The following is a 15,772-nucleotide window of genomic DNA, read 5'->3' on the forward strand; positions in this document are numbered from 1 at the left end:
AGGGTTGCTCTGACTCCCAGTGCGTAGGGAGGTGACCCCTGCTGCCATCCCAATCTCCTCCTCCATGTAATCCCCTGGCCATCCTGGGACCTGTCCATAGGAAGGTTGAGGCAGCTGCTGCAGGGCCCTACAAAGCATTAGGTCTTGGTGGGCAGCGCTGAACCACCCCATGGAGAGGACAGCTCTACACTGACATAATGCGATCTTAGGTCAATATAAGTGCCTCATTCAGGAAAGTGGATTTTCTATATGATTGAGCAATGCAGTTATACAGACATGTTGTTAGCATACACTAAGCCTTTAGAAGCATGAAATTAGAGTCAGGACCTGAAGGAGGAGGTACGACAAAAGCCAAATCCATTTAATGGGGGAATCTCATTTGTATGCCCTTGACCCAAATATCTAAGTGCCCAGACATCATTTGGAAAGTACAGCAGACTTAATTCACAAGTGCTACTAAAAAGCAGCCATGCAATTCAGTATCATCCATGGACAGCAAACTAGGAGTTCAAGAATTCCTATCATCACCCCACCACCAAGAATTCCTGTCTTATAATTCCTACCTACAATTTTTGAATGAGTGGGCACAAGGAAATGAGCGTTGCAGCCCCTGTTGCCAAGGCAAGGTCCCATGGGAAGCAAAACTGAGGGGAAAAACAGCTGAGGAGAGTTGGCAGTTTTTCAAAGGGACATTATTAAGGGCCCAAAAGCAAGCTATCCCGCTGCGTAGGAAAGATAGAAAATATGGCAAAAGACCACCTTGGCTTAACCAGGAGATCTTGCATGATCTCAAAATAAAAAAGGAATCATATAAAAAAATGGAAACAAGGACAAATTACAAAAGATGAATATAGGCAAACAACACAGGAATGCAGGAGCAAGATTAGAAAGGTTAAGGTACAAAATGAGCTCAAACTAGCTACAGAAATAAAGAGAAACAAGAAGGCTTTTATAAATACATTAGAAACAAGAGGAAGACCAGGGACAGGGTAGGGCCATTGCTCAGTGAGGAGAGAGAAACAATGACAGAGAACTTGCAAATGGCAGAGATGCTTAATGAATTATTTGTGTCGGTCTTCACTGAGAAATCTGAAGAAGGAATGCCTAACATAGTGAATGGTAGTGGGAAGGGGTAAGGTTAGAAGTTGAAATTAAAAAAAAGTTAAAAATCTCTTAGAAAAATTAGATGTCTGCAAGTCACCAGGGCCTGATTAAATGCATCCTAGAATACTCAAGGAGCTGATAGAGGAGGTATCTGAGCCTTTATCTATCATCTTTGGAAAATCATGGGAGACAGGAGAGATTCCAGAAGACTGGAAAAGGGCAAATATAGTGCCCATCTATAAAAAGGGGGATAAGAATAACCCAGGAAACTACAGGCCAGTCAGCTTAACTGTGTGAGGAAAGATAACGGAGCAGGTAATTAAAGAAATCATCTGCAAGTACTTGGAAGGTGGTAAGGTGATAGGGAACAGCCAGCATGGATTTGTAAAGAACAAATCATGTCAGACCAATCCGATAGCTTTCTTTGACAGGATAATGAGCCTTGTGAATAGCGGAGACACGGTAGGTGTGGTATACCTAGACTTTAGTAAAGCATTTGATTTGGTCTTGCATGATATTCTTATTAAAAAATAGGCAAATACAATTTAGACGAGGCTACTATAAGGTGGGTGCATAACTGGCTGGATAACCATATTCAGAGAGTAGTTATTAACGGCTCTCAATTATTCTGGAAAAGTATAACAAGTGGGGTTCTGCAGGGGTCTGTTTTAGGACCAGTTCTGTTCAATATCTTCATCAACGATTTAGATATTGGCATAGAAAGTACGCTTATTAAGTTTGCAGATGATACCAAGCTGGGAGGGGTTGCAACTGCTTTGGAGGATAGGGTCATAATTCAAAAAGATCTGGATAATTGGAGAAATTGTCTGAGATAAACAGGATGACTTTTAATAAGGACAAATGCAAAGTGCTCCACTTGGGAGGGAATAATCAGTTTCACACATATAGAGTGGGGAGAGACTGTCGAGCAATGACTACAGCAGAAAGGGGTCTAGGGGTTATAGTGGACCACAAGCTAAATATGAGTCAACAGTGTGATGCTGTTGCCAAAAAAAGCAAACATGATTCTGGGACGCATTAACAGGTGTGTTGTGAACAAGACACGAGAAGTCATTCTTCTGCTCTACTCTGCGCTGGTTAGGCCTCAGCTGAAGTATTGTGTCCAGTTCTGGGCACCGCAGTTCAAGAAAGATGTGGAGAAATTAGACAGGTTCCAGAAAAGAGTGACAAGAATGATTAAAGGTCTAGAGAATGTGACCTATGAAGAAAGGCTGAAAGAACTGGGCTTGCTTAGTTTGGAAAAGAGAAGATTGAGGGGCAACATGATATCGTTTTTCAGGTATCTAAAAGGGTGTCATAAGGAGGAGGGAGAAAACTTGTTCTTTTTGGCCTCTGAGGATAGAACAAGAGGCAATGTACTTAAACTGCAGCAAGGGAGGTTTAGGTTGGACATTAGGAAAAAGTTCCTAACTGTCAGGGTGGTCAAACAGTGGAATAAATTGCCAAGGGAGGCTGTGGAATCTCCATCACTGGAGATATTTAAGAACAGGTTAGATAGATGTCTATCAGGGATGGTTTAGACAGTACTTGGTCCTGCCATTAGGGCAGGGGGCTGGACTCGATGGCATCTCAAGGTCCCTTCCAGTCCTAGTATTCTATGATTCGACTCTCAGAAAATGCTATTTCAGCATAGTTTTAATGAACCCTTATTATTAGTGCAGAAGGTGAAGGAGGAGTTCATTTTCCAAATGCAGGCAATGTTTTTTCTGCACGTGTTAGAGCTGCTGTGTGAACAGCCAACAGCACATGACATAAAACTGGGACACACCAAGATTTAAACCCTACCAAGCATTGGAGCTGGTTGAATATTGTCTGTCCAATAATGTATTAAAAGAGTTAGCTAGTACTCTAGACACTGAATAATTTCCCCTGAATTAATCAACCAGAGCTTCCTCTTAGTCTCTAAAACCTTCTGTGAAGGCCTGTGTGTACATATCGAAAACCTGAGCAACCTTTTACATTGTTCTCTACCTGTAGCTGGCTCCATTACTCACAGGTAGCTCTTGGGTCATTTCTATTGGCTCGAACCAGTGTTTCATTTCCATTACTGTGACCTTCTCAAGTCCTTTGCATTTTCAAGCTTTCTAAAGGGGGCGATTTTTAATAGACTTTTGATTGGGAAATAATTAGTAACAGTTCACATGTGAAATGGAAAATTGCAGTAAGAATAGTGAGAGCCAAATGTAGAATTGCCACATATGGAGCATTTAAGTCACAAAATGCACAGTTCTGCCTGCATGTATTTAAAGAGGGAGTTCCATGTGCAATGCTCATAGGAGAGCATCCAGTGTTTTCCTTTGGCATTTTGACATCTAACTTATTATTCTGCCACCATTTTTTAAAAAGGAGTCTTCTTTCAATCAGAAAACAGCAGCAAGAAGAAAGGGCTGCTAAATCTTTAAAATGTAACAGCAAAAAATGAATCCATGCCAGCAGTAATTGGTTTCTGTACATAGAGATAAGCTGCCAAAATAACAGGACTAGGATTTGAAAAGCTGGCTTGCCTCCTGCAAAAAAATTGTGGGCCAACTCCTCAACTGGTGTAAATCAGTGGGGTTCCATGAAAGTCAAGAGAACTGTGGCACTTCACGCGGGTAGGGATCTGTCCCTGCTATGTGCACGGCACTAAGCAAATTCATGTTGCTGATATTTGCAAAATACAATCCTGCCTGCCTGTTTGTACATAACTTTATGAATCAGTTTTCCCTGGAGACATGATAATATATGCATTTGCCAAATGGGGCCTCCTGAGCTTTTGAAGCAATCAGGGAAAAGGTGCCATCATGCCTCATTGCCTTGAAGTTATAAAGATGCCCAGTGAAGCTGGCTGAGCAGATTGCTGGAGAAGCAAATCACAAAGGTAATAAGCTGAATGTTGGCTGATGTTCTCTTTGAGCAGTCACACAGGGATCCACACTGGTCCATCCTGCTAATCAGCGTTCCCTCTAATTTTTTCCATCCCTGGGCAGAGTATATTTTATTATGTTCCCCAAGGCATGTGCGGATGCACATCATCAATAAATACGCATGCTGCCCACTAATCAGCTGAGGGGCGGCAACTGAATCTCTCCTAGGTTGCCACCCAAGTGCTTATCTTACAGGGAACTCTGCTCCTAATGTTATTTTACTGGGCAGCAGTTTATCAGTTTTCTGGGTCATCTTCTGCCCCCACTTACATCTGTGCAAGCTCATCAATGTCAATAGAAGTGCTCCGGTGTAAGTGAGAGCAGACTCCAGAAGACTGAAACTAAGCTGATAAAGAGCAAAATTATGATTTAAAATGGATAGAGAAATTATATGGAGCAGCATATTTGTCTGCAAACTAATAACTGTCTTGTCATATTACAAAGTACACCCCGGCTTGCTTGAATGATGATGTAAATTTCTTGTTAGCTATGGCTGAAGCTATTGTCACTAAAGTATTATTTAAAGCAGTCACTTTGCCAAACACCTCCACCACCACTCTGTCTGCCATAGCAATTTTACGGACATTCCTCTGACAGAATTCTTGTGTTTAAACTCAGGATGAATTGCCCAGAATGATTCTAGAATAGCACAGCCAGGGGACAAATGAAAAAAGCCATAGATTCCTATCAACATCTCCAAATTAATGGGGGTGCACAAATTCCCCACACTAAGTGCTGGCCTCCAGCCAGGAGAGTGGAACTCAGGCATTCCAAAGCCAAACCAGTCATGCACTCCCTGATCATACAGGGCTCGTTGAGCTTGGACAGAGGTTGCATGTATAAAGGGTGCAAGTGCCTGTGCTCCAGCAGCTTCCTGGAATAGAGCCCAGTCTGGGGAGGCACCGGAGCTGGTCATTCTCCTCTCTGTTGCACAGGCCTGCATCTAGCCTCTTGTTTCTAAAGAATTTTGGAATGAAAAGTGCTATGTATTAATTATTTTCTTACAGTAACACTTAGGGTATGTCTACACAGCAGAATTATTTCAAATTAACGTTTGCTATTCCAAAATAACTTTGCAAGCGCCTACACAGCAAAAACACGATTTGGAAATTATTTCAAAATAGTTGGCAGTTTAGTTAGAATTCTGTAAATCTCATTCGACAAGGAATAACACCTATTCTGAAATAGATATTTTGAAGTAGGGGCTGTATAGATAGGGGATAGGGCTATTTTGAAATAAGCTATATCAGAAATTTTGAAAGCAAACTTCTTCCTAAAAAAATTAGTAATAAGGGTTCTTTTAAAAGCTGGGTTTATTTTCGAAAGAGTCATGTCTACACCACTTTTTTCTTTTTGAAAAGAAATTATGCAAATGAAGCATGAGATATGTAAATCAGCACTTTCATTTTCATTTCCCATTTCCTTCATTTGCATTCCTCTTTCTAAAGAGGAAGGCAGTGTACACATAATCTGTGTTTTTTATACTGAGGGACAGTTCTTGATCCCAATAACCTACAATCTAGATAGACAGGACAGACAAAGCAAAAATTATCAGAGAGGTAGCCGTGTTAGTCTGTATCTTCGAGAAAAACAAAAAGTCCTGTGGTACCTTATAGACTAACAGATATTTTGGAGCATAAGCTTTCATGGGAAAAAACCCACTTCATCAGATGCATGAGACAAAAGCAAAAATTATTATACCTAGTCAACAGATAGGAAACTGAGGCACAGAGAGAGCAAATTATTTTCCAGAATTCACACAAGAAGGTGATGGCAGAGCTCGGAAATTACCTTTCATCTCCTATGTCCAGTGTCTTCAACACAAGGTGGTTTCAGCATAATTGCTTTTACTGTAATTACATAGTTTAATTCACGACGAGCACTAGTTTGATGATTATTTTATACTGAGTGTTCTTCTGGCAACACTGAGGCCCAATCCAAAGCCTATTGAAACAAAGGAAGAGATGGATTTCCATTGACATCATTGCTGAAACTTGCATTGAATTCAAATGAGGGCTGGATTGGACTCTTTGCTTAAGAACATCAACATAAGTGAACATAAATGTGCACAACTAATCAGTTCCTGTGGCCTACTTGTTAGTGTATGCCAGCCTGTGTATAGAGTCAGGTACAGCCATGATTGAACTGCACGTGGATTTCACTGTCACACTTGTTTCATCTCACTGAAAGCACGCATTCGATTTGGGCATGGTGATAAAGGCTCAGTTGGTATCCACAATAAATGGAAACTAGGCCTAGTGGCAGGTTCCAAGATCGTATCCAAATCGTGAACTTTCAGGGAAGCCATCGTATTTCAATACTCATTTGGCTGCTCTCAAATGGGTATGCAAATTTCTGGGGATCCTAATTTATGAAAATTATGCCATAGTGCTGTGAAATTTGCTTGCTCATGCCCTGGCATGATGTATGTCCCATCTCTTTGTGCAGCCGTTCCTGCAATACCAGATGTCTGAAGAATAGCCTGGCACCACTTCCTTGATCATTAGAGACTGAAAAACTCCAAGTTAATTATAAAAGTAAAATGAAATGGAATAATATAAAATAAAGCATGTGTGGCATAAAGATTGAAGCGGGGAGAATATGGTTCTGGCAAAAGCTGGACTTCTGTTTTACATAATTTTGTTACCACCCACTAATAGTGGGCGAGAATGATACAATAATGTGCGGACTAAAAATAAAAAGACAACTTGTGTTTTGTTCTCTCCTTACACATCTCTGCTAATAGTTACCAAATATATTATTCTCAGGACACAGGGAAAATAATTTATCTGCTGGAATTTGTGCACTAATTGGTGTGGATGCTAAGAGACTCTTGGGGAACAATACATTAACATTCTTACACAGAAAATGAATATCTATGGAATGAGGCATCACAGACATGTTATGGGTGGAATCCTGGTCCTGTTGAAGACAAAGTTCCTGCTTCTCTGATACTACGTTTAAAACAGAGTTACATACTTCAGTTGTGCTACCTATGATTTATGTCGGTGTGACTGAGAGGAGATATGTGCCCTCGCTCTGGCTATGGTTACCCTACAGCGCTCTGTCAGCAGAAGTCACTGTTGGAAGAGCATTCCCAACAAAACTTCTCTTGACAGAATGTGGCCACACACTCAAAAACCAATTGGAAGAGTACTCAGCTCTCTCAAAAGAGCAGCTGGACTGCCCAGCTGGTCTCTTGACAAAACCGGCATCCAGAAGCACAGCAAACAGGGCTGACCATTGTTCTGGATGTCCTGTCTGTCAAGAGAAGGTCCATCCTCCCCTCAGAGCATCCATACTGCTTTTTTGTTGACAGAATCTGTTGACAGCAGAGTTATGCCTCATGGTTGAGAGGTAGAATACTGCTGGTGAAAGTGCTGAGTTTTGTTGACAAACTGTCGACAAAATGCATTTTGTGCATGGACATTCCACCAGTTTTGTCAACAAAACCAGAGTTTTGTTGTAAAAACTTGCTTGTGTAACTGTAGCCTAGGTGACTGAAAAAGGACGTGGAAGAAGACATAGCAAGCACAGTATGTGGCTTATTCTCTAGATTAACCCTCTTCCTATATCTTCTTTGCTGACTGCAGAGATTCCAAAATTATTCAGGCCTGCCAACAGTCTCCCATGGTTGGACATCTCCTGGCCTTAAGGAAAGTGTGGTTCTCTTACAGAAGTACAGAAACTGTGCTTCTCCCTGTCAACATGGACCCATGGGCCTCACCCACTTTCTAACCAACTCTCCTTTTGTCACAGAAACTTCATTTTCATAAGTTTTCTGCTAGCAGAGGCTCACAACCTGAATTACACCAGTGGAAAAGATGGGAACAGAACGGCTGTGTCTACACTAGCTCCCAACTTCGAAGGGAGCATTGTAAGTTGGGTGTCAGGAGATTACTAATGAAGTGCTGCCATGCATATGCAGCCCTTCATTAAGCTAATTGTCATCTGTGGCAATTTTGAGGAGTAAAGGGATTTCAAAGTAGCCCGGACATGTCGAAGTACTGGCGGGCTAGCTGCAGCTACACACAAGCTGGTTCTTCCAAGTTCGCCGCTTTGAAGTTGCTGCAGGGGAGAATTAGCTTAATGAAGTGCTGCATATGCACTGCAGCACTTCATTAGTAATCACCCGCCACCCTACTTACAATGCTCCCTTCGAAGGTGGGAGCTAGTACAGACATGGCCAATGAGTGTCAATATTTATACACTCCATCAGGACTACTGTTTGACATGTAGGCTATTCAGGCTTCATTATGAAAAAATGTAATGTGGCTTATCAATTTATACCATTTTAGAGCAAATACCTAGAAGAATTAAACAGTCACTGGTTCTACAAACAGTGCTTGATATATAGAACCATATCAATTGCCTTTGACGTTGCTGTTGGTACAGTGAAAAAAATTTAAAAATTGATAAATAGCAAATATAAATGAATAATTCCAAGAGATTATAGGACTGTGTTGTAATCATTCCATTCATATCTCTTGTCTACCTTACAATCATACAAGCTTACACCAATTTACAGTCATATAGCAGGACCCATTAAATAACACATCACAAAGGCGGTTCTGAGTTGTGTTTTGTGTAGGTGATTGATTTACTGGCTAGTTTTACTTTGAAAGCATTACCACTACAAATACCGTCTTTAATTTGAGTGTTTCACCGCACGTTTTAAGGCTGTTATGCAAAGAATGATTGCACTGATGTAGTCTATTAATATTCTGTGTGAACACTACGTTAATCTTCATTTTTCAGGAATCCCAGAGAATATGGGCATTCAATAAAACGGTAATTAAGAAACTTTGCAAGTAGCAAGCCCTCCGACACGGGGAGGGGCTATATGGGTAATTGCCCTGGGGGCCAGGTGATTCAAAGGGGCCAGGAGCTCCTGGCTGTCATCCACTGCAGAAAGGTACAGAGAGCACGTCCCTCTGGCAGCTAAAAATAGTTCTGCAGAGGGCTTTGAAAATCATGGTAGTGCTCTTGAACTGGATCTTGTGTTCAATGAAAGTTATTCAAAATAATAAAAGAACTAGAGATATTTAATACAAATAAATAAGCATCCAATCAGAGTAAGTACGCAAAAAAAATTCTGTTGTTGTGAAAATATCGATCATAAATCTGTTTTATTTGCATAGTGAAAAGACCGTTTAAAAAGGATATTCTTTCTTAAGAAACACAAACCGCCAATTCCCAGAATACCAAGCGTGACAAATATTATACAAAGACAAGATGCACAAAAATAGGCCGGATGGTAATAGAACAATACGTACCACACAGTTCTCTGAAGGAACGACCTCTGATATAATTTAATTTTGAGTTGAACTCAGCCAAGACATGGAGGATGCACTCCAAGCACTATTTCCAACCTCAAAATCAAGAGGCAGTCCCCCACTAAAAGTGTTAGAAAAATTGGCCTAAAATCATGAGATATGTAGTTCCTTTTTATTTGTCTTCTAGCTTCAAGGGGTCATGGTATTTCAGCTTCTCTCCGCAGCCATGATGGCTTAATTTGGTGTGTGAGGATTTTTGTTTGTTTGTTTGTTTTTAATGAAAGTTGAGATGTACAGGTAACTGCCTGCCTCTCCTTGAGCTGGGGCTTTAAGAAAAGCCCAATGTATTGCAATTTCTGTAATAAAATCATGAAAGTTGTCAATAGTGCATGGTTGGGTACCTGCTTTATATTCCCTTGTGTGAAAAGGACAGTTCTAGAACAGGTAAGATCAATTAAGATACTGGTGAGTGTCATTCCTGAGCAGCTTATGCGAATGGAAAAGAACCTACCACATGTGGTCAAGGTCTATTTGGTCTGTAACCTATAAAGAATTTAACCTTTTCTATCACGTCACCCGAGCAGAGGTTAACTCATGTTGTTCCTTCTCTTCTGGGCTGTTAGCAAAGTGAATTCAATTACTTGGGCATAGGAGCTGCAGCTAAGAAACCAGATTGGAGAAATGAACCATAGCTGTACAGGTTGAACGTCTCTAATCCGGAGCTCTCTTGTCTGTCAAACTCATAGTCCAACATGATTTTAGTTAGCTGGATCACTATATAGCATGGGTGTGGCCAAGTTTCCCATGGTCTCTTAAACTTTCTTTGCAGCCACCAGTCCAGGCACTCAGTGTTCTGCATTGTTATATAGCTGTAATTTACCCCCTTAATATCTTTGACAAACCCAGTAAGCAATGGAAGTGTAAGTAATGTGCTAGAAAATATTGACCTCCTGTCATCTGGCAAATGCTCTCGTCCTACAGTCAGGTCTCAAGGGTGCTGGATGAGACAGGTTCAATCTGTATTTATCCACTACAATCGCCAACCCTGAATTACTTTCTCTGCATTTGATTGTCATTCCAAACATCCGACTAAACCTGGTTGACTACTGGGACAAAACAAAAAAGCAGTCCTGTAGCACTTGAAAGACTAACAAAATAATTTAATAGGTGATGAGCTTTCGTGGGACAGACCCCTTCTTCAGAACTGGAAATTCTGAAATGAAGATGTGAAGAAGTGGGCCTGTCCCATGAAAGATCATCACCTATTAAATTATTTTGTAAATCTTACAGTGCTACTGGGCTGCTTTTTTGTTTTTTAAAGACAGACTAACATTGCTACCTCTCTAGAACTGAATACTGGCAATTCTTCAAGACAACAGAGTTAGGCTTGCCAGAGAATATATGATTTCTCTATCCTAAATGATCACTTGAAATGGTGGCTTGTGTTTGTGGAAATGGACTTTAATTTTACTGGCCCCAGCTCAGTTTAACAATTATAAAGTTTCTTAAGATTCAACCCAGGAAAGGACTTCATCTTTTAATGAGCACACTGCTGTAGATCTTTATTGCAATTTCTCTCTTTCCTTTTCTGTTTGTTTGCCATCTTTGCAAACACATCACAGAAGCTAATTCTGAGCAACTTAGAATACACATTTCCTGTACAGCAGTTGTTCACCTGATGTTGTGTCAGACATGTGGACATATGGAGACAAGGCCCACGCTGAAGCATGAAAGACCAAGCAGTGTGAGTATGATTAAAGGGAACCCCTTTAACGTGTTTGTCTCATAGCTCAGTTTCTGTAAGTGGGAAACCATATGCAGATTGGGATAAACCTAATTTTGCTGAACTGATGTAGAATACTATATAATTTCTATAAACATACTTTGGGAGAATGAGGCCAAAGCTTGTCGCCCTTATTCTATCTCTGCCTTTCAGGCATAGTGACTGATGGCAGGCACACTGAGTTAATGCTCCCTTTACTTGCAGATTCCACAAATCCTCTTAAAGGAAACATGCAAAAGAAAGAAAGACCTTCATCCAATCCCATTTCCAGCACATGAAAATCTTTCCATGGGTGTAAGTACATAGGGGATCTGTCTCTAAGTACTGTATGTTGTGCTTAAGGGCAGTAAAATGAATTTAAAATGATTTTATTCTAAAAATCAGATACCTTCTTAAAACTATGTTTAACCATAATACAAGCAATAATGTTAGATATTAGGAGTTGATTTTGAAACAACATTTATATAGCAAGAGGTTTTTGTGAAGGACACAGGAATTGTCTCAACAATGCAGGCTCATAGGAGGGAAATAAATGAAGCGTGGTCCAGCCACTGGAAAGTTTCAGACTGGTTATGTGAGAAGAATCAATGGGTGATGTGAAATTGTCTTGTACTATCTTTTGGATTAGCATGCTAAAATACTGGTGTAACATAGGTGAAAGTCTCCCAGGGATGGTTTTAATTAGGCACTGGTTGTCTTCATTATGTTTCAATTTTGCAAAGATAAACATACATATAATTTGCTTGTTGGGTGCAGATTGCCTTCTTTGTTTGACTGCCTCCTTCTGGGGAATATAGGCGATGCATCTGCAGAACTGTAAGGGCATTTTACCATGTCAGTATACGTCTTTTATTTTAATTGGTCTTCTCTCCAGTAGGGGAACAACTATGCTGATTTTAAATGATCTATGCAGCCTTAGAAGGTCGGTATAACCCTTAGAAGGGGAGTATAACTTCTGCTCCAGGCTGCAGGAGAAAAATAGATCACCTTCATTTATACAAACTTTCAACACCTTTTTTCAGTCCAATCATGACTCATCTTCTTTGTGGAATCCCAGCTGATGATTTCCATTCTGTTTGACAATGCTGACTGTTTGATGAGATTTTGTTAGCTCTCAGCTATTTGTATGTATTAGATTCTATTTAAGAGATACAAAGACACATGGAGGGGTGTTTACCTGCCTGAAGCCACATGAAGCACAGGGCTTGTGCTTAATTTTGGAGTGGCTGATCCATAATATAATGAGATCTGTCAAGCACAAGTCATCTCATTGCAGATGAAATATGAATAGACATTCCCCCATAATAGCAATATCTTTCTGCTGCCTTCCAGATAATGTGAGAGAGGAGAGGTGACAGGAATGTCCCATTTCATAGTAAACAGTGGTCACATTTCATTTTAATATGGTTAGAGTCTATTTGGCACTTTGATCAGAGAGATATCTCCCATGCCAAGAGTGTTTATCACTGGACAGGAAACTGCAAGATGACTTTTGTTCCCCTCTTCTTATCCTTTGGATCAGGTTTTGGAAGCAGAGGTGTGTGCATGTGCTGAGGAAGGGCGGCGGGGCTGTGGGGGGAGGCGGAAAGGGTGGTAAGCATTGTTTGGAATTGTTTTCAGTTCTCTTCACCATTTCACTACTAATGTTATGAAAAGGAAATATTAGCACATAGACCAAGTAAAAAAGAAATGGGAGACTCATTTTTCTTCTTCTGGGAAAGTCGTCATTTTCAAGTTTTGTATGCGGACTTTGTGTCTGTTTTATCTAATGGCAAAGCGGGCAAAGTACATGTGATGGGGAGGAAGAACGTTTGCATTACACGTGTCCATGCATGCATACACCCCCATACACACCGTTTCTCACTTTTATACTTTTCCCCACTGTAAAATGGAGTGTGAGTGGAAGTATTTTGTTTTTTTAAAGCACCCTAGTGCAGTGGTGGACATAAAACTATAATCTAAAACAATAATTAACAAAGAAAAAGAGGTGGAATAAAATCTGACCCAGAACTTCACCCCTAAACTGGAACTAACCAAGTGCAAATCTGAGAATTATAGGGCTGGAAGGGACATCATGAGGTCATCTAGTCCATCCCCCTGCTCCTAGCAGGATCAAGCCCAACTAATCCCTGCCAGGACCTTGTCAAGCCAGGACTTAAAAACCTCTAGAGATGGAGAATCCACCACCTCTCTCTGCAACGCATTCCAGTGCTTCACCACGTTCCTAGTGAAATAGTTTTTCCTACTATCCAATCTACACTTCTCCATCTGTAATCTTTCACAGCTCAAAAACCTTCTGAGAAGTAATCTTTTCCCTGACAGCTGACAGCAAGCTCCCCTACTTGTATTGACATCCTTCCGGGGGCCTGAGTTTTCAGCAAACTTCAAAATGTCTGTGTTTCCTTGGCTAGATGGTGTGTACCACTTTGTAAAGATACAAAAATGTCCTGGGTTTGGAAGCATCTCGCAACAGCATCTTCCTTGTAGCTTCTCTTGTACTTAGTAATGCCTCTGAACAAATTCAGAACTCTGTTTGAAGCAATACACTCATCTGCCTGCCAGGTGCAGCTCAGGCTTTCAAAACTTTACCCTGCTGATAGATCAGGTCTGACAGGATTGAGGTCTTTTCCCTGATAACGCTTCATGCTTGGTGGTGCTGGCATACTGCACGAATGGGAGGAAAATGGAACTGGATATCTTCTATTTATTTTGCCCCACAATTCACGTATCTTTTGAATCCAATACCAGAAACGCAGAAAGGCCAAGGTTTATAGATGTGTTTCATTTACAAATATCTCTGTGCTAGCAGAAAGCTCTTAGAAATTAACCTTTTTTTTTTCCATTGAATGGTATCAGGATTTTTACAAAACCACCACAGATTGTTTCCTGCTTTGGAAATGGAGGCCCCTCAAGCGAGACTGAGTCAGACAAGTTCCATTAGGCATTAAAATGTCATGTACCCGACATGGTGCATTCCAACATTATTTCCAGACTGAAAATAGGATGAAAATTTTTGCAAGTCAAAATAATTAACCATTGAAACCTTTTATTAAAAGTTCTGGTGGATTCTCCATCAATGGCAATCTTTAAACCAGGGATTGGATGTTTCTCAAGAACAGCTGCTCCATGCACAATTCAAATGGAAATTTGCTCCAGATTAAGTGCACTAATAATAATTGAGATGAATTACCTCTAGGACAGAGGATCAGGATTGTTTCAGTATTGGCACAGAAAGAGTCCTCCTTAAATTAATAGATAAAATCAAACCTTACTTGTTAGCGTTTCAGAACTGGGTTTATACACTGAAATATCCTAATCTGGCTAATGCAAGGATGGAGAATTATGATATACATTTGAAAACTCTGATTGATTTTTATCTTGATGCTTGGAAGAATATTCAGAAAACTATCATTTTGGAGTTTTATTCAGCATTCAGTAATACAATAACATACAACTAAGCGTGTATATCATTGATGGCTTAGATAGAGTAAGTACTACCTATTTATGGCTACGTCTACACGTGCACCCAACTTCGAAATAGCTTATTTCGATGTTGCGACATCGAAATAGGCTATTTCGATGAATAACGTCTACACGTCCTCCAGGGCTGGCAACGTCGATGTTCAACTTCGACGTTGCTCAGCCCAACATCGAAATAGGCACAGCGAGGGAACGTCTACACGCCAAAGTAGCACACATCGAAATAAGGGAGCCAGGCACAGCTGCAGACAGGGTCACGGGGCGGACTCAACAGCAAGTCGCTCCCTTAAAGGGCCCCTCCCAGACACACTTTCATTAAACAGTGCAAGATACACAGAGCCAACAACTAGTTGCAGACCCTGTATATGCAGCACGGACCCCCAGCTGCAGCAGCAGCAGCCAGAAGCCCTGGGCTAAGGGCTGCTGCCCACGGTGACCACAGAGCCCCGCAAGGGCTGGAGAGAGAGTATCTCTCAACCCCCCAGCTGATGGCCGCCATGGAGGACCCCGCTATTTCGATGTTGCGGGACGCGGATCGTCTACACGTCCCTACTTCGATGTTGAACGTCGAAGTAGGGCGCTATTCCCATCCGCTCATGGGGTTAGCGACTTCGACGTCTCGCTGCCTAACGTCGATTTCAACTTCGAAATAGCGCCCAACACGTGTAGACGTGACGGGCGCTATTTCGAAGTTACTGCCGCTACTTCGAAGTAGCGTGCACGTGTAGACGCAGCCTATGTGTGATATATCCCTAGAGATCTGAATACCCACAGATATCCGTTTCCTGTCTACAAATGTAGATGCAGATATCCACAGAAAGTGGAGCATATACCTATGCAGGACTCTCCTCCCATCACCTGCCAGGTGGAGGGAGGGGGATGCCAGGGCAGATCCCTGCACTGCCAGCAGGAAAAGGATGCAAGAAGTTGCCCTGCAGGAGGTGTCTGCCTGCCTCTCCCACCCCCCTCCTGCCTAGTGAGCACTGACTTGCAGAACTCCAGACTCAGGTCCCTGCTGCCCCTCCACCCTTTTGCATGCTGCCCGCCTCTTCCCTGCAGGACACTGCCCTCTGCTCCTGTCTGTGTTCCCTCGTGCCTCCCCTCTCCAGATTTGTTGTGTGGTTGGAAGTAAAATCTAGACTGAGGATTGGTTGAGGAGCTGAGCTTGGTGGATGTTGATTGGCTATGGAGCCATATTTTGT

The sequence above is a fragment of the Carettochelys insculpta genome, chromosome 15 (genome assembly GCF_033958435.1).
Source record: "Carettochelys insculpta isolate YL-2023 chromosome 15, ASM3395843v1, whole genome shotgun sequence".
Lineage (NCBI taxonomy): Eukaryota > Metazoa > Chordata > Testudines > Carettochelyidae > Carettochelys > Carettochelys insculpta.